This window comes from Falco punctatus (genome assembly GCF_963210335.1).
Source record: "Falco punctatus genome assembly, chromosome: 1".
Taxonomy (NCBI): domain Eukaryota; kingdom Metazoa; phylum Chordata; class Aves; order Falconiformes; family Falconidae; genus Falco; species Falco punctatus.
The window spans coordinates 99,292,695-99,313,839 of NC_137580.1; positions in this window are offsets into that span (position 1 = coordinate 99,292,695).

Consider the following 21,145-nt stretch of genomic DNA (forward strand, 5'->3'; position numbering starts at 1 on the left):
GCCCCTGCCACCACTAACGCTCCTGCTCTCTCCTGCCCTTGGGAGTCCTCTGAAATCACCATCACTGTGAGTGGAGGAAAGGGGAAATCTTGGGCTGTCCAGAGCTAGTTGTGATGAACAGAGCTACACCTGCCCCACCAGCGGGTGGGGGGCAGCCCTGGGGGAGCGGGCTGGAGGAGGCCACATTTGGATCCTTCAGTGCAGGGTGGGAGGAAGGCAGCAGCCCTGGACAGGCATCACTCCGGTGTTGCTGGGACTGCTTCCTTCCCACGCACCTGCCAGGGTGACTAAGCCACCTTCCACCTTTACGGGTGAATTCCAGGGGCTGTGCCAGCTGCCACGGCGCCCAGCCCGGGGAGCCCCTGTAGTGGTTTGCTGGCTGGGTTCATGGTTGGAACACGCTGACAAAACAAATAACGGCATGATGAATTTGGCTCTTGGCGTGGCCATCTGGAAGCTTCCAAGTGTATTTATGTATGCCTTTACATACGGAAGAAATGCCTCCAATAACAAAGTTATTAATCTTGAATAACTCTCTTTGGGCCACTCTTTGCTGTCATTTTCTTGTCAGGATCTTTCTTACCCGTAATTCCTCCTTGCTGAGAGCTGTCTTTGTTTAATCTCTCTATAATTATTGGAGTATCACACTTAGCTTCAAAATGGTATGGTGTACAATATGGTACATGCTTTACTGTAGGATGCTCCTGAGTGGGAACTTCACTTGGAGCGAGGTGAGGGGACCCTGTGGTCCCTGCCATGGGAAGCAGAGAGCCCAGGGAAGTGCTGGCACCCGCCGCTTCAGTATGGCATAAAGCAGAGGAGAAGTCTCTTTCAACATTAAGAAAATTATTTGAGTTTCCTGAGCTGTTCACCCAGACCTGCTCATCACTCGTGACATGAGGGAAATCTGATTTTTTTTTCCCTTAAAAATAACCTAGCAGGTGCTCTTTGATTTTTGCAGATTTCTAAATGGCAAAACTAAAGACAGGTTAAATTATCTTAAAAGTTTAACGGTCACGTTATTTATATTAATTGTCACTATTTATGTTCATGTTAGTTATGTTGTTGAAAAAAATACCAGCCTGGCAGCAAGATGTTGAAGCCACATCCCAAGCCAAGCTGCTGTGGTCCAGTTCCACACCGGAGCTCCCCTGGGAAGGGGCAGGGGGTCAGGAAAGGGGGGACCTTTCTGTTGTGATTGGAGCAGGAGGGTCCTGCCAGGCTGGGGTCCAGCCTTGACACCCAGCCCAGAGAGCACTGCAGGACCACAAAGGAGATGGGAAATGCGTCTCCTTGTGCCACTAAGGTGTGTCCCTGAGTTTTATAGAGAAATAAATTAACCCATCTACTTGATTCCATAAGGGCTGTTGAAATGTGCTAAAAAACATCTCTTAATTATTCTGAAACTAGTGATAACTGGCTCTGCAACAGGGTATGAACCATCATATAATTATGTATTATAGCCACAGTATTTCTATGAATCATTAATTAATTATCCTTGGCTATCCAGCATGAAAAATTGATGGCTAGAGAAAACAAATGGAAAAGGAGAAACTGAACACATTCATAAACAGGCAAGAGAAAAAAGAGTCCAAACAGTCAAAGAAGAGGCAGGGACATGGAGAGCTGGGAGGGAGAGGAGGCTGAGGAGAAAGCAGCAGCTGAGCAGCCAGGGAGAGTTGAGGGGAGAGAAGAGATGCCTGGAAAACACACAGAAAAGAGAGCAACGTCCAGGAAACGTGGTGCCGAGTAGAGTGAGCGATACACACCCTTTGCTGGGAGCATGGGGCTGGCATGCCCAAGGGTGCCAAGCAGCAGAGCTGCACCGGAGCCAGCGGTGCCATGGCCACTAGTACAAATGGAGGCATTCCCACAGCAGCATTGTTAACCCTGCAGCAATTAAAATACCTGTTAAAAAAAAAAAAAAAAGTAATTACACTCTAATTACTTTGACACAAGACATTAAGCACACTGTTATTAAAGGGAGATAAACAGTAACTTCAAAGCAATTTTGCTCTGGAAAGATATTTACATGAGACCAGAAAACGGAGTCCTGCGTGGAAGGGCTTCATAATTTGCTTCTGTTTTGCTCCCAGCCACATGTAGCAAAACCAGGCTGGTGGCAGCACGGCCACCCATGGGAATCAGCTTCTGCAGCAAAGCCTGGCCGGTCCTCAGATGCTGCACGGCCACTGCTGACTGCTCGCTGGCTTGCTGCTCTGCCCTTGGACCTGTGCCAGTCCATCCCTATGCAGCTCCATCCCATTCCTCTTGAGATGTGCAGGGTCCGGTGGGCTCCCACCCTGCGGGCTGTGGAATGGCTGGACCAGGCAAGATGGGCTCACACCAGTGCCTGCAGCATCCCCCATGCCCCCTGTCACCATGGCAATGGTGCTCTCATCCATCTCTCTCCAGCCCCCATTCTTCCAGCTCCAGATCCCTTCGCTGCCCATCGCCTCCATACCTGCTGCATGAGAGGGCAGCCCAGGGTGAGCATCCTTCGCAGGGGAAGTAGAGGGGCAGGATTTATGGAGTGTGTTGTGACAAACAGGAACAGGAAAATCAAACAAAAGGAGAAAAAAGGGGCCGATAGCTGTTGTGACTGGGAGCATGTACTCAACAGACTATTCTGTACAGGGGAAACACAAATAAAACTAAAGGTAATGAGGGCACTTGGGCATCACTGAGGTGGAAGGCTGCAGGGAGTAATGGGCAGAACAGAAATGTTTGGGTTTGGATCAGTCTGGAGACATAAGAAGGTCTGGGCATCACTCACTGATCCGTGGTGAGAACCAGCTATGGACAGAAACCTGTGGAAGGCCAAAGAAATAAAGATCTTGGGAAGGACATGAGTTACCACAGGGAAGGCTGGAGACCAGACAGCATTTCTGATTGCAGGGACAGGCAGGAGCCTCATCCCACCAAACAGCGACTGCTGACTGTTAAGGCTGGTTTGGGTTCTAGTTTCAGCCATGAAAATATTCCAGAAATTGTGCTGGTCCTGGTGCAGGCAGGGCTGGGAAGAGCTGCAGGCAGGCGGCAAAGCTGGCTCCTTCCCAGGAGGGCTGGGCACTGCAAAACACTGCAGGAGCTGCACCAGCGAGTGGCCATCCCCGGCAGGAATTAATAGCGGGGGCAATAGCACTCAGCTAGCAGGTAACGAGTGAGCTGCGCAGAATAATGGTGAAAAATGTGATGTAGTCAACTACAGGCTGGTAAGCCCGACCTCAAAAACGAGCCTCTCTGTCAAACAGCGGCCGTGACTGTCCCTGCCCTTGCTGCTCATGGCGAGGGGATGCCTGGGTTCAGACACACACAGCAGGGCTACAGATAAATGGAAAGAGTGGCTAAGCCAAAATAAATCCCCCATAATCTGCTGCTCACAGATGCTACAGACCCACTGGGGGATCCCCTCCAGCCCCTGCCTGGAAATAGCCCACGTGGCTGTTGGGAACAGCGCAGCACTGGCGCTGTACCCACAGGCATGCTATCCTGCAGGTGGGGGAGCCTCCTCCTTCACCCAAAAGGGCTAGAAGGGTGCAGCTTGTTCCTGAAATTGCAATGATGGCAGGTATTTACTGATTAAAACAGCAGAGAGAAGGAATCACGTCCGTTATGCAGCCCTGTGACTTTCCCAGGGTCAGTGGGAAAGGCTGGGTGGCAGCCCCTCGGTGAGGGGACCCACCTTGGGGTGGGAGGGAGATGCTGGCACTCCTGGCCCAGAGGCAGTGGCCTCCCAGGGTGCTCCAACTCTCATTTGGAGGCATCTTCGCCCTGACACCAAGCAAAAATATATTTATACCATGTCAGGCTGGGACGGAACTCAGGCAAGGGCTTTGCTTTGGGATCTTGCTGGAGAAGCAGCTGGTTTCACTCTCTAGACAGTTCAGTATGTCATGATGGATCTTGCCTCTAAGTGATGCACTCGTTCTTCCATCTTGCGAACACGACGTGGGTGATGATGATGCCCCCGTGTTCATCTCCCCGACTGTCAGACGGAGGAGGGATGACAGTGGCTTACCTCCCCGCCGGCGCTGCGAGGCTCTGGGAAGCGGCAGCCCACACCTGGGCTCGGGGCTCGGTGCTGAGCCCCAGCCCCCAGCAGCCCGTCAGCCTGCTTCCCCCGAGTCTTCACAAGGCTCTTGTTTTTATTACCTTTTCTTTGGTCTTTGAGAAAGGAATAACATGTACCTTCAGAAGTGTCCCCTTATAAAGTAGGGAGTGCTCAGAAATATATAACCTATGAAGTCTAAAAGCCTTGAGATTATTCTGCCATTAAAGCTTTGATACAAAGAAAAGTCTGATGGAAATGTCAAAATATTTGATATTTTACAGCAAAAAGAAAACAGCTCCACTAATGGAAACTCTGCTTCCTTGTGCCTCGGCACCACTTGTTTGATCATTGAAGGGCAAGAAAATAAATGTTTCCTTGTAACTATGGACTTCAAATTCCGATGTAAAATCCAAGCAAATATACCCTGACCTGGCAAGTGGAGAGGATGAAGGGGGAGGTGGATTTTAACCCCTTGTTGGCCACACCAAAGGAGCCAAGACCATGGTCCCAACACCCCTAACACTGTCTGTGGCACAGCATCACTGCCGGATGGGCACCAGGATGGTGGTCCTGGATGGTGGCAGTGACCTCAGCCAGTGCCAGGGTGCACAATTTAAAATACTGAATGCAACCATCAAAGGATACGGCTAAAGCAAACAGTGCTGGAGCAGAGCGGGCTGCAGTTGGAAGCGGTGTGGTCCATCAGCCAGCCAGACAGGCTGGGTGACTGGCTGGCAAAGCACAGCCCCTCATCTCCTCCTGATCGCCAGGAAGGGCTGAGCGGGCAGCACGGCCCCAGCGGGAGCCTGCCTGCCTTTTTATGAAACAGTATTTTATTAAATAAACAAACTGGAGCAATTCCAATAGATTTACGAACACTTCCTCTCTTCTCACTCCTGCGACCCATTGCAGATTTATGGTTCTGCATTAACCTCATGAGCACTCATAAAGTTTACTAAGATAATGTTGGCAGGAGGGAGAAGGGATTTTTATGGGTAAGTAATAATTACAAAATGCAGAAGTACTCTAGGAATCTGTTTATTAGTTGTGAGTGCTTGGTCAACAGTTACACCGTATGCCTCATCCTTGCTTTATGGAACACTTGCCTACATGTCTCCTTCTGAGATCAATTGCTCTTCCCTGTTTTCCCTTTTTTTCTTTCCCTCTAAAAAAGATTCTGTGCCTTTTCCAGCAGAATACAGCGTGTTTTCAGCAGTAAATAATGCAACACGTCCACCTCCTCCTGATGCTGTGCAGGGCACCAGGATGAAGGTGCATGCAGGGAGAGCTCTGGGTGCTCTCCCCATGGCACGGGTTGGGGTTTCGGTGTTCCTAGGGTGACTGCACACCCGCTCTGGGTGCTTCTCACTGTTGGGCCCTGCAAGGTGTGCAGGCACCCACTCTGCCAAGGGGAGCTGGCTCTGCCTCATGACTGGAGCCCCGAGCTGCTGCAAGAAAGTGAGCCCTGAATTGTGACTGTGGCTGGTGCTGCAGCAATGATGAGATGGTGCCGCTCTCCTTGGGTGCCCTGCTCAGCGAGGGCAGGTCCTATGCGTGGGCAGCGCCTGGCAATCATGAGCAGCACTGCCTGAGGGTGCTGCCAGTGCATCTCCCCCATCCTGGGGCATCCCCAGGTATGTCACAGGGTAGGGGGTCCCAGGAAGCCCTCTCTCCCCTTGCACTGGCTGGGCAGGCTCCATGCAGGAAGGGATATCTCAGCCATGCAAGAGCCACTTTTGCCATGAGCCATTGTCAGTTAGGTGACAGGACTTTTAAAGCCCCCCTTCCTGAGCAGAGCAGGTCGCCGGCATATCCCAAATCCCCCTTCGCTGTGACTTCCTATGATTTGAAACTCAAACAAGGCGGCATGAATAATGTAATACGCTCCTTCTTCTCTTCTTGCCTTCAAATCCTCAGAGGATGAGTGAAGCTTCTTGTCTGCCTCATTAGTGGCTGTTCAGCCATTTGATTTCTGTAACAATGAGCGTGCTCACCAGAATTTTCATACCTATTTGCGTCATGAAGTCAACACTGAATTTTTTGAATTCACATAAAAATTTAATGGCGTAATCTGCATATGTCTATATTGCAGTGTAGGCTCCTCTCTCCTCTCCTCCCTACAAAACAATAAGGACTGGGAGGTACTGCTACACCCAGTGCAGCCATCAAAGAGCCCAGCAATAAGCAGTACAGTGCAGGGTCCTTCAGGCAGCAGGGCTGGAGCCAGCGCAAGGGCAGCGGGTACCACGGGGACAGGACTGGTCACGGTGGGATGAGGATGCGGCACACCATGGACCAGGGAGCACAGGGGTTTGGCCATGGTTATGGTGTATTTGGCAGCTGGAGTGCATGCTAAATACTGCATTAGCAGCTGGGGTGTGCTCACCCTGGCTGATTTCCCACCCAGGGTCTCTGCTTGGAGAACATGCACCTTGTCTCAGGCTTCAGCTTCTGCCTGTGTAAAAGGCTAAGACGTCCCCCATCTCCCTGCAAATAAAAGCAATTAAATTAACAGCTGTAAGTTTGAAATACGTGTAATATATTTGTAATGACCAACAAGGCTGGATCTGCTTTCTTTCTGCGGCAGGCACCCCAACACACTCACTTGTGCCCTGGGTGTTGCAGTGTCTTCACATGCACCCTGTCTGCATCACAGCTTCCATGGATGCCCTTGGTGCAACGTTTATGAGGTGGCTTCTGTTTCTAACCTCACCCTGCCTGTCTGTGAGCCTCCTCTGGCTGGGCACCCTCCCCAGCGCCCAGCACAGCCCCGCTCTGCTGCCCTTCCAGGTGCTGCCAGGCAGCACTGAAGCACCCAACAAACTTCTCGTTCAGGGCTGAGTTCAGAAGTTCTGGTTCCAGGGAGCATTATCCCTCAACTGGACTGAACACAGCCCACACAGAAAATAATTCCTGGTGTTAAGGGACAAGAAGGTGAGAACTGAATGGGAAGCCCTAAATCAGGGCAGAACTGATTGAAGACTGGACAAGTAATGACAAATATTATAAAGAAAAAAGGTAGAACAAGCTTCTAGTGATGACTCATAACAAGATTTTGTCAGAGTAAAACCTTTTATCTATTGGAAACATTGTAAAAAAAAATAATCAAAATTATACAGGCATACAATATTAAACTCTGAAACTTGGCAGAAGTTTGCAGTTTCAGCCCAGGAATGTCGAAACACTTTGCACTGATCACAGTGAATCCCTTTAGTAAAGTCACAGCACTACAACACACATACAGTAGTGTAAAAATTAAATGATAACACCGATATAATGCAACACAATGTTTTGGTAATATGGTGATTTTGCATGAGGCATTTTCAAGTTTTCCTAAATAAAATGTCACATTGTTGCAAAATATTCCAGTTGCGATAAAGATGAGTTTCCCCTGGCCATCTCCCTGGCAGGTGCCTGCCTGTTGATGCCCAGTCAATGGAGCCCTGAGCCAGTCCTGCACCCTTCCCGGGGTGCTCAGTGTGGTGGAGCACCCACCTGCACTCACAGGATGGACCTGCTGCTTTTCCAGGGTTGCTCAGAAAATTTAATTAGAATTAATTAAAGGTGAGAAGTTACAGTGGATTAGCTAAACCTCATTAAATGCTGTCCTGCAGTGAAAGGTTTTTTTTAGAATTAAAGTGTGCGTAAGATAAACTAAACCGAAGTAACAGGATTTCAGCTCTGAATTAATGTCCACAGGTGAGGTTAATGCGAGTTAACCAAGCCAATTCGGATTGTTGTTCTGAGCACCCACATCCTGACAAAACCTAGGAGCCAAGCTTTGCAGGTTAATCAAACAGACTTTACACAACCGCCATAAAAACACATCAGACAAGGTACAAATGATTATTCTCAGGAACACAAAACACTTTCAGGCCAAATCTCATTCTTTTTGACACTGTCCTCAATACAAAGTTCCCACAGCGGTTGCAGCTTTGTGCGGCAGCCACTGCTCGGATGTCTGCAGAGCAATTTGCCTAAAACAATCTCTGAGGCTTCTGAGAGCATCCTGGGTTCATTGCACCAGGTGTAGAACAGAGATCAGCACTGCCTGATGTCGGAGCTAAAGGATTATCTGTGGCTGATGGATGGCGAGAGACTGATAACAAACCTGCAATTCAATCAGTGCCTTCTGATGGTATCGCAGGGTGAGGAGCAGAGGCAGAGCAGCTTGTGGGGTCAGAACAATGCACTGGTGCAGCTTTCACAATCACTCACGCATCTTTGTCTTCTTATCTATTATTTTATTTTTATTTTACTTTATGTTATTTTATTTTATTTTATTTTATTTTATTTTATTTTATTCTACTTTAACAGACATAAATTGGCCACAGGTTTGACTTCTGTTGTTTACAGTTGGCTGTGAAAGACGAGGAAGGATCTTTTTAATGAAACAAGTGGGGACTCCTCGTTCCGCTCGCTCCAGTTGGCTTTTCCAATAGTCAAGCAGTGAGCTGAGATCTCCCACCACATCTAGTTTTCATCCTTCGGTGCAACTGACTCATTCACCTCTGCCCACAGGCACCATCAGCGCTCAGTGCTGCTGCCCACATGCCTGTCACGCGCCCAGCGAGGGCTCTGCACTGCCTGCACTGCCCTGTGCCGGGGAATGCTGTCATTCCCACGTGGCAAGAGCACAGCAGAAAATTAAATATTTGGTTACTTTTGAGGCAAGTCCCCAACCCTGAGCCAAGATCCAGCTCTGCTCCAGGATAAATCCACCCAGCTCCACTGTTTTCCAGGGTAAGTGCCATGCTACCAGCTCTGCCCTTACCCTTCAATTTCTCCCAGTGCTGCCTGTGCCTGTGGTATGATTTAGGCTTGTACAGGCAGACTGGAACCAGTGTTAGGATGGGCAGATGTTCTGCTGCCACTGCCAAAACCAGGGCAGCTAAAGATGTGGTGGGCTCCATCACTCGCCATCCCGCTTAGCACCGACAGGCACACAGCAGTGCTTTTGGAAAGGTTTTTATGGAGATGCTCACAGAATCATTGTTGCAAATGGAGAATTTCACTTGCAGCAAAGTCACTCAGACATTGATACTTAAAAAAAAAAAAAAAAAGAAAGAAAGAAAAAAGGTTACATATATGTGACTAATTGAGGACATCTTGTATCAGCCCAGCAGATTAAAAGATGCTCAGGGATAACTCTCAGAAAAACCCTGTTCTTCAAAACAGTCTGTAGGCTCACGGCTTCATGGGCTGAGATGAGAGTTATAAAAAGGGGCACAGATAGGAGCTGCCACGGCTGGGAAGAGGCAGGGACCAAGCAAGTGCTCAGCCACGGCTCCAGTTCCCTTGGGAGCATGCCAACGAGGACATGGGCTTTGTCCCTTTGCAGAGGGTAGAAAGGTGCCAGCAGACACTGGTGCTGCGTAGCAAAGCGCCATGTGGTGTCCCCGGGTGCTGCCATCCCTGCTCCCCACCCCAGGCAGAGCTGGACCCAGCGGGTTTCCCACACTGTCTGCACAATGCCAGGGAACATAAACCCAGCATTCCCTCAGCCAGCCTGGCTACAGGTTATATTCTGTCTGTAAATGGGATAACTTAAAAAAACATATAAATAAAGATTTAATTTTAAAGAAGAAAGATGCCTTTTGGGTCTGGCACAATTGTATTATCGGTACCATTATATTTCCACAGCAAAATGATTTTTACGTTATATCAGAGTGTGAGTTTGTCATCTCGGGTCACTGGGGATCATTCCTGTTTTCTGTATGGTTTACCAACTCATATTTTCCATTTATGACATATAAAGCTTTGGATATCACCAGAGAAAATACTGTAGTAAAACCCTAATAAATTACTACAGGCATAAGCAAACTCTAGTAATTTATGGAGGGTTTTGACTTTAATAATGTTTTGTCTTAGATTTGGCCCTAATTATAAATCATTTGTAAGGACAGTTTAAAATATAAGCAAATCTTACATGGCATTCTTATTATCTACTTAATATCTCAGATCAAAAGATTTACTGTATTGCATTCTGGGAATTAAGCAAACTAGGAAACTAAGTAAGAAAGAAGCACAGTAAAATTATAGTTTTGTCATAAAACTTTGATTGATCAATGATTATTGTAAAACTATGGTAACTATGCAGTTGCCAACATAAATCTGTAACAGAACAGGATTTATTATAGAAAATACTATATTTTCCACAATTTTGACTATAGTGTTAATATGGGTCTGGCAGATTTACTGTGGTTTTAGCTTAATTAACTCTATTTGACTGTATATACCCTTATAATACATGTATCCCAAGGTGCATCTGTTACAGATCTAGTTTTTCCCTTCAATTGTAGTTTAAGAAATATTTAAACCTTGTCATAATTATCAGGCTCGGTCGGCCTTCAAAATCATGGGGCACATCATTATATTTAGTCTAAGTGATAAAGCAGCTATACAATTTGCATCTGTTTGATATGCAGATATGCCGCTTTCCAGGGGAACTTATTTCTCCTTGGAGTTTGCCGTAAGCATCCCGGCTCCTGCCGCGCCTGCACCTGCAGCCGCCCCTTCTGGGGTGCTCCGTTTACCACGGACATGCTGCAGGTGCTCACCAGACCCCTAGATAAGCGGTGGGATTCAGGCACCGGAGAAGACAAGACCAGGCACACCACAAGCATGAGCTTTCCTACTTCGTGCACTGGGAGCATTCTCACCACCGCAGCCGTGGGTCCTCTGTGGCTCAAGGCAGCAGCTCAGCCGCCTCTGAGCTCTGCACCGGCTCAGGACCATGTGCTCGGGCTGGCGAAGGTTGGTATGTTGGAAAAGCAAAGCGAGGTCTGTTCGGGGAGTTCCCACGGAGCTCTGCTCCCTTGCTATGCCATAGGTTGGGGCATTTCCATCCCTCACACCCGTTTGTAGAAGCTCTGGCTGCGACCATCTCACAGAGCTTCACTGAAAGGGAAAAACTGCCAAACAGGCATCAAGTTTCTGAGAACACATTTCTAAGATTAATCACCATGCTCTTCTCTGACTGCTGGGGAGAGCCCGTGGCCTGAAGCCCGTTAGGTGCAATGTGCACACCGCCGGTCTCGGCACCCACCACCTGCCCGAGCAGAGCTCAGCCCCGTCCCTGAGCGACTGCGGGGAACGGAGCTAAGCTGAGATCTGTCCAGGGAACCAAAGGTGCCAAAACCTGGGACAAACCCCACTTATCCATGAATTGTTCACACATGCCAGGTGGGGATGCCTGTGTCCATCAGTGGCGTGGGGTGAAGAAGGCTCCTGAACACAAACCATTCCTCATGGCAGAGGGTGTCATGTGGGACTGGGTTTGCAAAGACCACACAGGACCCCAGACAAGGGTCTTGTAAAGCGTTTCCCTTAGCGATGGTGAAACCTCCCTTTTTCTTTTGTTTTCTTTTTCTGTGCAAAAGTCCCCTCCCCAGCCAGCCTGCATCGGCACTGGAGCTCAGCAGCAGCAGCAGCCCCGCACCCGGCTTGCGCTGAGAAATCGGGTTTTGTTCCATCCCAGACTGCCTCTCCTGGTGTCGGTGCCTATTTTGCCTAACCATGAAATTACTAGACTGCCCTTAAATACACTCCTGCAAATGAGGACACCGGAAAAAATGCAATAATTGTGACAGTAACTCACTAGGCCAAGCCTGACATGTCTCTAATTGCCTGCTAAAATTGTCTCTGTCTCCTAAAGTGCAAATTATCACCCCAAATGACAAGAATAATGAATGAGTAACTCTGATGTAATGCAACAATTAGCCCTTAAAGACACTGTCTAATATGCTAATTCTGAACACCCACTCCTTGTTATTAAGTGGCTGATAATTATTTAATTATCTATCTGCCAGGATGATTTACTTCGTTTATTTAGCTGCAGATGCAGGGCAATAGCACTCAGGTTTGGGGTCAGGAGGAGGCATCCCAATCACTGGCCGGAGCTCCTGCCTTCGCACGTCGTGTCCAACTGCCTGGCTGTCTTCTCTAATCAGCAGTGTCAACGACAGCAACAGCAAACACAGGCTGTACCTGTGTGCAGAGAGTCCCTGCTGCTTACAGGTCAGGGAGATGTCAGGCGAGATCTTCAGTGAGAAATTGCTATTTCTGCTTTTATTCTGTGCTGTCAGAGCCGTCCTGTTGCAGCGCACAGTGATGGGTGAACCTCCAGCTTCTGCTTTGGCTCCGCTCGCCCGGTGGATTGTTTTCTGGCAATTTTGCAGTGATGTTTTTGAAGGTCAGAAAGTGTCTTTGCGCTGGAAGTGTCTGCCATCCCTAAATAGCCCTTGCTGCTGCATATTGAGGCAGGATAAGGCAAAGAGACCACCAGGCATCTTCCTGCATCACTCCCATCTCCCAGGAAACAACTCATCAGGGAGAGCAGTTGAGTGCTGTAAGATGCTGGATTCACACAACCCCCTTGGACCAGTGAAAACCTCAATGGAACCTGTTGACCTGGTCCAAGTGGTTTGACTTGGAGTTCAGGAGTGGTCACGGTGACATTATGGTGGCAGAGGGCTTGGGCTGTATGACACCCTGGAAGGAAAAATAAGTTAGTGTGAGCTGTGTCTGTGGGAGAGATGCTGCAGTCTTAACTAAATGAAAGCAAGACAAGGAAAGTCAAAGACTTTCCATCAGAGACTCAATCCCTTTTTTATTCAACAAACTCTTATGAAAAATTCCAGTTAAGCGCAGCCTTTGTAAAAAGAATAACTTTCTACAAGGTGTAAATCCTTTCTTGCCCTAAACACTGTCCAGGGGGACTACACTTCCTGTGAATTAACACTGCCTCCAGCAGTCAGAGGCTTTTTTAATTAGCGGATAGCCCGAATCCTTCCCAGATATATGTTCTGTTTCCCTGTTTGCCTATGACTAATACCAGGGACATGCCACAGCTCTGTTTATTGCAGCTATTCTGTATCTTGGCCTGTCCCTTTCTTTTGTCCTGGGTAATTAAAACACAGTATTTATACCTAAACACAGGCTCAGCCCCAGGGTACCTGTGAAACCCACCCTGCCCCTGTGCCCCCACCACAGCTGCCCCTGCACTGTTGGACAGTGGGTCCCTGACTGGTGACATCCTGGTGACACAAGGGACAATGTCCTGGGTTTTGGTCCCGAGCCACTACATCTGAACGTGCCTTTAATGGGATACTTGACTGAGGTGACCACGTTCTTCACTTGACCTCATTCATGCACAGCTGGTAATGCCATTAAGGCCGTTAAACTTGAGGTCCCTTTGGTCCCAGCAAAACCTGGGCATACCAGTGGGACTGCTTGTTTTCCTGCATTAAGCTTCATGTCTCTACCGATCACTGAAATACAGTCCCTGAAGAGGGTCTACCAGCCTGGAAAACACAAGCACGACTTTTCCTGGAAAAATTCCCTATCCTCCCCATCACAAGCATGCAGCAGCACTGGCCTTACCACACTACCAGCAGACTGGGGCCATCCGCTGCCTTTGTTGTTGGAGACCACCACATCTGCCCCTCACAGTTCCCGAGGGCTTATAGGTTGCTGTTATCTTGTTGCACAGAATATTACAAAGAAAAAAGAGAAAAAAAAAAAAAGACCTAGATTATGGGCAAAAACACTTTGGAGAAAACCTGTGACACTGCACTGACAGCCAGCAGTGGAGGTGGCTAGAGCATCCACTGCCCACCAGCCCCACCAGGCAACCAGGGGGGCAAATGCCCCCGACCCAGCACTGCTGCCCACCACACGGATGGGTGATGAACAGGTAGCACCACACACCTTCTGATGCTTTGAAGTATGCATTTTTGATGCATGCTGGCTGTATGTTTTCCTACCAAACAAATCACTCTCCGGCTATGGCAGAGCAAAGTGATGGACACAGGCGGAGGAGGGCAAGCATGCGAGCTGGTTTCTTCTCTGGGATCAGCACGCCCACCGCAAAGCCCTCAGCTATCCACTCTGCCCATCTGGCAATTAGCATAGCATTATTTATAATGTTTAATGCACTACCTTGCTGTAATGAAGAAGAATTCTGGTTCTCGGCTTCTGTGGTGAATTTAGTTGACTTTGGAGATTTTATAATGCAGTAATAACTCCACACTCCCTCTTCCACTGTGAAGCCAGGGAGCTGTTCATTATCTGGATTCTGTCTAGAAAGGACTTTTTATCATCAAATTCCCAGGACAGGAGCAGAATTTAATCTTCCAACTGCAGCTGAGCCAAAGAGCAAAGCCACCTCAAGGTCACCTGGCCCAAGGGGCAGCTGGGCAGCAGTGAGGGGACCTGGCGGAGGTTACAGGGCAGTGGCAGCACCGGGAAGGTGCCAGCCCTGGCACAGGGACAGTCCTCGCTGCCCTCCCTGCTGCCGTTAACGTGACTTTCACCCAAAAATAACACAGACGGGGAAAGACAGGAGGCAGTGCTGTGTGCCGGCCTCTGAGCAAGGCAGTGCTCAGCTGCAGCTCTTTAGGGAAGGGGAAAGGGGGTGCACGGTGGGCCTGGCGCAGGCTGCTGCAAGATGCCTGCAAGTGCCAGACACCAAGCAGGGGTGCCAGATGCCATGCAGGAGTGCCAGCTGCTGTGCAGGGCTGCCAGCCACTATGCAGGGTTGCCAGCCACGTTGCAGGGGTGTCAGATGTGCAGGGATGCCAGATGCCGTGCAAGGGTGCCAGCCACTGTGCAGGGGTGCCAGCTGCCATGCAGGGATGCCAGTCACCATGCAGAGGTGCCAGCTGCCATGCAGGGGTGTCAGCCACCATGCAGCGGTGCCAAATACTGTGCAGGGGTGCCAGATGCCATGCAGGGGTGCAAGATGCTGTGCAGGGGTGCCAGCGGTTATACCGGGGTACCAGCCACCATGCAGGTGTGCCAAGTGCCACTGCAGCCCCCCAGCATTGGCTTTGATGATGAGCCGGCGCTGTTGGCAGCAGGGTGAGTGGTTCATGGGGATGTATGATGTTCTCAGCAAATGCTATTATGCTATTTCTCCCTCTCTCTTGCAGCATGAACAGCAGGGGCCAGCAGCCACAGACAGCCCCCCACGCCCTTTGGCGATGGGCTGCTGCACTTCTGCTCCCTGCATGCCTGTGGTGACAGGTTTTCATAAAAACCCACTGCTGAAAAGCAGAAAAGAGACGGCTCCTCTGCTGTCTTGTGTGATTCTTGACTTTTTTTCACAATAATTCTTATTTCTTCTTTCAGGAAGACTTCTTTCCCCCTCCTCCTTTTCTTGTGAATCCCACAGTACAATGAGTTAAATATCAACTACAATAAATCAAAAAATTCTGACAGATCCAACAGGCCCAGCACCCATTCCAGACTCTTCTCAAAGTGATAAAAATTAAGACCTGGACAGTTTGATTTTTTTCTTCTAAACAAAGAATTAATGATGCATGAGAACCTGGGGGGAAAATTGCTAATAATTTATGATGGCACTTTTAGGAAAGGGTAGTAAGTTTTGTAAAGTGAGAGGAAGATTTGAAAGGTAAACACTTTGAACAGCAGCCTGCGTAGCTGCTCTGTCAATTTAGAATCTACTACATACCATTAACCAACCTAAAATAACTCCTGTGGTAATAACCCTTCAGATACAAATGCTTGTGCAGACAAAGGTGTTATTAAGTTAAATTACCCTAAAAGTGTCGGATTGACAGAAAGGTTCAGTCAGTGGTTTGGCAACCAAAGGCCTAAGTGACATGAGTAAACAGTTGCATAGGCTTCGTTCCAGGAACCCAGTTTGCAAGGCTCAGAAATAGGATTTCACTTTTCTTCTGCAAGTATTTTAAGCACATTGTCTTCTGGAAGACATTTTAGTGCCTTTTGGAGACGGCTGGTGCTTTGGCTTGAAGGACTTCTTGCAGAGCGAGGTGGTAGCGGGGCTGGCTGCAAGGACAGTTCCTGGACCTTCCCGGCCACGCAGCACAGCCCCGTACACCTGCCCGCAGATCAGAGCCCTGGGATCCCTGCAGGGAGGGAGGCGTGGGATCGCCTCTGGATGTGCTTCCTCTGAGATTTCATCCCAGAAATCAGGGGTTGGGGCTTAGCAAAAGCACTTGTTTACCTGAAACATTTGCATTTCCACAGCGCTTACCTCCCTAGCGGATTTGCAGAGAACACCTCTCCTCAGCCCTTGTCCTGCTGGGATCACCCTGGCTTGAGCCCTATGCCAGCCACGGGTGACCACGTCGGCAGCCAGCCCCAGCTCTGTCCCTGGGAGTCTGTCTGGAAGGCAGCATGCCGCGGAGAGCAGGCGTGCCGACCCCAGCCCTGGTGAGGCTCTTTGGGTGCCATTCAGGAAAGTTTGCAGCATCTTTCTTGCAGCACTGAGGGCTGGAGGTGGTCCAGCACCACCCCTGCTCCCCTGGCTGGCACCTTCCTGCTATGGGGTGAAGCATCGTCCCCTGCAGCCCTGCAATCTCACCGGGTGACCGAGACTTCAGTGGCTGCAGCCAGGGCAAGTCCGTCTGTACCGCCAGGGTGTGGGTTGGGTGGAGGGGGGGGGGGGATGCTCACCCTCTCAGGATCCCCTGCGTGGCTCCGTACCTGAGCAGTCCCAGTCTGGGGAAGCCTGAGCTGCCTTTCCTTCTGCAGCAGCACCAAGCTGAGGAGCCTTAATTAAAGTTACTGTACTCGCTTTTATTATAAACCATGCTCATCTCAGCTCCACCACTCCACTGAGAGATTTCAACTACGGTGTCGAGCTGAGGTGGAAAGCATATTTTAAGAGAAACGTCTAAGCATTACTGTTCCCCGAGATGTCCTGTCCTCCCTGTTGCAGATTCTGATTCCTGTTCCACACTCTGAAGCAAGATAAGCCATTATTAATAATTAATACCAAATAATCCCTTACACTCCTAGAGCTTTGCTTGTCCTGAAGGGTCCCCCTGCTCAAGCTGTTCCCGGGGATGTACAGGGAGGCACTGGCTGCAGCACCAAGGTTTCTGCCACATCCTTGGCACTGAGGACTGGCCTCACAATGAAGTCACTTGGATGGGAGCAAAGCAGAAAAATCTGGGGTCACATTCATGTTCCTGACCGCAGCAGGACAGAAAGGAAGAGATGTTTCAAGCTCCTGTCAGCTGTTGGTGTTGATCTACAGGGGATAAAATTCATTAAATTCATGAAAATTCACTCTGAAATGGGGAGTATTAGGAATGGATGGAAATCTGGCTTTTTTAATGGCGTGGAGTAGGTATTTCCATGGGACGGTGCTGTTCGCACAGGTCTGGACGTTGGGCAATGCAAGCGAGACCCACTCTGCAAAACGTGGTGGAGATGCACCCCACTGCTGTGACAGCCGGTGGAATGTCAGACTGCAGCCGAAAGGGCTTCCACCCCTGATTTTCTTCTCTACCACATTTTCCTGGAAAAAAGAAAGACTGCATCTGTAGTTAGAGACAACAGGAAGTCTAGAGAACTTTAAAACTTTCCTACATCCCTCCAGATTTTTTGGTTAAGGATAAGCATTCTCAGTATGAAGCCCAGCACAGAGGCTGCCTGGCCCCCATGTGTACAGGTAGGTCGCATCCTTCCCAGAGCCCAGGTGAGCTTTGCACCCTCTCCCCTTCAGGATGACTCCACAGGTGGATGCTGCACCATCTTCTCCCCCTCTCTTTCATTTTTCTCTTTTTTTTGCATATTTTTCTCATCCTGGAGGTACCTTTGAAATCTCCCAACGTCAACTGGAATCAGCTCTAGCTTATGCTTTGGTTAATAAATTAAAAATGCCACATTCTCCCAAACTGCATTATTACCGTTTATAATTTTGATTGTTGATTTGCATACGAAAATTAGTCCTGTGACATGCGTGAATTTTATTTTATTCTTGAACTAATTATAAACAAGAATGCCACATTATTTACATAACTAATTATTGTTCCTTCTGTTCTCCCATTTTTAAATCACAGTCCCATTCTACATCGGTTAACGATGCAAATGAACAATCAGAGAACATTTCTAAAGTTTCTGAATTTGTTCTATTTGCATCAAATACAAATTCCTTTGAATGGGAGATAATATGCTTTTCCATTTTAATGGACCTAAATTAGGCTGATCTTAATTTATAGTTAATTTGAATGAATAATTCCTGTCTACCTGGGTATATTTTTTCAGAGGCCAACTGTAGATCTTTATTAACCCATAAATCTGCTTTTTGCTATAAACAAAGGAATATTTTGTCCCCAAAAGTGATTTTCTCCCTTCATTTTGAAGCAGGTCCTCTCATTTCACTTGCTACCTGCCTCAGTCCCGCCGCTTGCCATGCTCCTGAGCACCAGTAACCTGCTGGCACCATCACTGAGCATTCCGCAGGGAGCAGCACAGCCCCGAAATGCGGGGCTCCTTTCTGCAATCTGTACATAACAGGGGTGCCTCAAACACCACTATGCAACCAAAACAGCCCCCCACATTCCCAGGAATGACACCCTGGCATTGCTTGTGGCTGCAGGCGTGCCCATGGCCAGAGGAGCATTGCCTCGCGCTCTGCCAGCCAGCAAACACCTGGCCCCAGCACGGGCTGTGAGCCCACCCACACTGCGCATACAGGGAGAGCAGGCTAATTAGCTGTAATGGGATTAGGAACCTAATATGTTAAGATTGGAATGAGAATTTAATAAACTCTAATGTGAACGTGGGGAAAAAAAACCAACCAGCACAGCTTCAAATACTACCTTGTGCCAGGAGGGAAGAGATAGCCGTGATTAGACCAGCAAACCAGGATCATTACTCTGGCAAATTCTAATCACACAAGTCAAGACATAAAAGAGATGGTGTTTAAAGCAGTATTTCAGGCACAGAGAGGGGCCAGAGCACCAGGGCTTACAGCAGGAGTGGAGCCCGCTGGGGCTGGTGTGGGGAAATGCTGCATAGCCTGCTTGCCTGTCTCCTAACGGCAGCGTTTTGTGTAGAAAAAGAGGACAGCTGACGTGCGGAGCTGTTCCCCCCTCGCAGGACTCAGTGAGTCCCCTCCTGTCCTGCCCTGGTTGCAGAAGGGTGACCCCAAAGCCCATGACACCCAGACCCACTCCTGGTAAAGCTCGAGCTGCTCCCTGACCCGGGTCAAGGTTGAGATGAGACACATCTTTAGGCTTAGGGGACTTATTTGAAGGCTTTTGATGAAATTGAAACATCTAGGGAGGGAAGGAGTCCAAGTTACCAGGACTGCATAGTGAAGTGTTGGCAAAGTGTAAGTACTACAGAATCCCTAAAGAATTACGAAGAATAGTTCAAAGTATGAAGCATCAGGATAAGTAAAACTTTGAGTCCTTCTCCCTGGTCTGAGCACCCCTGAGTCACTGGGCATTGAATCACCATGGTAGGGAGAGCCTGTGCCCCCCACATGGTGGGGGTGCAACCGGCCAGCCCAAGGGTAGCACATGATGCACATTTTTAAAATGGCTTCTAAATAAATGTGTGTCTTAAAAAAAATAACTCTAAAAACATATCTATCTGATAATCATTAAATTGGTTCCCAAGGAGCCGTTATGTTCTATGTAGTAGAAAATATGAATTTTAAAATAGATCCTAAATACTGCTTTTATACGATAGAGCGTTACAGCTCACAAAGAGCCGTCACAGTCTAGCGGGTGGATAATACACATCCTAAAAAATTGTCTCAATTCTTGCACACTTCCAGAAGTGATAAATCTCGAAGCTCGGGAAGCCGCAGGCAGGCAGTCCCCTTTCCCAAGGCAGCAGCAGGGCAGGAGGCCAGCCCCGTCACCCCAAGCATCCTGCAGGATGGTGGCGATGTTCCCGCAGGGCTCCTGCGCCCAGTCCCATGGCCACAGAGGCAGCGCAGTGTGAGAGAGAGCAGCCAGAAACACGTCCTGGTACCTGCAAAGCCCTGCAGAGGTGTCACTGAGCTGCACAGTGACTTGTATTCCTGCAGGTACATATGCAAATTTTTGATTTACCTGGGTATTTTCCATATGAATTCGAATAACACCCTAAGAATTCATGGGCCAATATGGGAAGACTGTCCTCATGAGTTCGTCCTTACCCCAGCCTGTTGCCGCTTGTGTATGTGAACTTTCTGCCAAGGCAAACTTGCATGAGAGAAAAATGGCATTTTATTGAGCTCCACTTTTTTATTGTTTTGAGTACAGTAACAGTTCAGAACCGCCCAGAGAGGAGGAACCCCTATTACTGGGGCTGCCCCATGCATGAGCTCCCAGCACCCTGAGCCAAGTCCAGCTCTGCTAAGCACCGTTCCCTTGTTCCATGCATTAAGAAGAAAACAAAACATGATGGGCAAAGTTTTTACTCAGCTTTTATTCAGCTCTGATCTCTGCATGACAAGGGAAGGGAGCTATTCTGTCGCTCCTGTTTAATATAACAGGAACCCAGAATAATTGTTCCTGGATTCTTCAGGCGGGATTCAGCTCCCATTAAAGTCAATAATTAGATTTTCATCATCAGTAATTGGAATGGCTGCCCAGCCAGCTGAGCTGCTCTCCTCTGTAAGCTGTGCACATGGCTGGGATGGTCTGGACTAGCTCAGCTGCTGCAGAAACAACAAGCACTGGGATTTTTTAAAACATTCCCTGACTCTTACATGCAAAATTCCATAATAGTACAGAGGTGCTTTTCTTCCTAGCGTGGTGTGAGCGCATCAGAGGGCATCTCCACCAGCCCCAGAGGTGCCACCGCTTTCCCAAGCCAGCAGCAGGACACAGGACCATGCTGGACTGACCAGCTGTGGTCCATGGGATCAGTTTTAGATGGGATGGTGAGGGTCCTGCCAGTTGCCTGCTGCCCTGTGCATGCTCCCAGAGCAGCTCTCTGCACTCCCAGCTGCAGGCAGAGCTGTCATGAGGCCGGGGGGGGGGGGCTGGGACAAGTTTGGTGGGTGCCACCTTCTGCAATGACCCGCGTTGGGCAGCGGTGGCCAAGGTCAGCCTTGGCAGTGTTGCGAGTCCTGTCTGGAAGGGTGGGAGGTGGCAGTGAGTCCTGCCGATGACCCATCTGCGCAGGGAGGCGAGAAGGACTGGAGCTCATTTAGCCAGAAATTTCAATCAAATTAGTGACCTGGAGCTAGTTTTTGGTTTTACTAATGCAATTAGAGAATCTAATTGTATTAATCACAATCATATTATATTGCCAATCATTAAATTCCCTTTGACACAATTGTTTACACTTCCATTGCTTATTAATTAGTCT